Here is a 1,412-nt window from a genome sequence, read left to right on the forward strand (position 1 = left end):
TAATTCTTCCAAGTATCTACCAGGAAGGCTTGTACGATGCAACTTTTGATTTCCCAACTGGTTCAAAACAGTGGCTAAAGGTAAAGTACGGAATATTGCTTCACTGTGGGAACTCCAATGGGGAGAAGTCCAAGGATTTATTTTGTCCCCTAACTGTGTAATTACTAGTTCACTTGGATTTTAATTTCCGTAGGGTAAAGACACACTAATGTGCATTTATATCTCGAAAGGCTATTATAAAAATCTGATGTTTCTTGGAAAATTAAAATGTGCCAGTCCAGTGTGAAAGGAAAATAAAGCCATTTTCAAACATGCAAAGCTTCAGAAAGTTTATTTCTCTTGTGTATGTTTTTTTAAAAAGTTACTAAAGAATATAATTTAATAAAATATTTTGTTTGGCTGAAAGAGAAATACTTGGCATGTAAGAAATTGCAAATTTAGCCAATAGAGTAATGAATTTGAATCCCAGAATCATAGCTCAGCAGCAGACATACAAGGTAATAAATTCAAATTAGAAAAGGAACTTAGTGAGCTACCAGAGATAGTCTCTAAGAAGATAGTCACTTTCCTATGCTAAGTGATATGATGAAAAAGCATGATGATCTAAAAATAAAATGGCCAGTATGTATCTTAGTTAACAAGGTAAATGAAAGGTAATAAGAGAATTCGAGAAAAACCACAACATTGAATAATGAGCTATCATCTTCATATGAAACAAACTAAACTGAAGCACAATTCTGACAAATTGATGGAATAGAGGAAATGAGAATTTATTTGTGCTTAATATTCAGAATGTTTCTTCTTTAAGTAGCACAGATTGAGAGTGGGAGATAGCACTTCCAAAGGGTTCAATCACACTGCTTGGCTGTACAATGAAGTTGCCAAACTCATAATATTTCAAATGCTGTCACATGTTTTACATATCTAGAGATCTAAAACAAGACAAGAAAATTAAATTTATTGAAGTGATAGAACAGAATAAAAAGGTTATGAACCTTAACAATTTAAAAGTAGTGCTATAGCTTGACAAAAGTTTGGAGGCATAGTGGGAGAGGTGGAGAGAAGTGAGGGGAATATTAGTTTCTACACCTTGCATAGCTGGAATTCCAAGGATATTTTCTAATATTAGTGTAAGAAAAGAAGGGTAAGTATAGTTTTCGAAATAATAAAGAAGATTAATGGGAAAACTAAAAATACATATTTAATGAGATTTGTAAGATAGAATGGGTAGTACAAGATGTTAAATTCTTCATCTTTTTGGCAGGAAATTAGCAGATACTGTTTAAAATTACCAGACAAAAAATTTGATTTATTAGCATATTATCTAGATCTTCACTGTCTAATATGACAGCCACTAGCCACATGTGGCTATCGAACACTTGAAATGTAGCTAGTCTGAATTAATATGTGCT

Source organism: Aotus nancymaae, unplaced genomic scaffold, assembly GCF_030222135.1.
Source record: "Aotus nancymaae isolate 86718 unplaced genomic scaffold, 86718_ANA_hifiasm-v0.15.2.pri h1tg000029l, whole genome shotgun sequence".
Lineage (NCBI taxonomy): Eukaryota > Metazoa > Chordata > Mammalia > Primates > Aotidae > Aotus > Aotus nancymaae.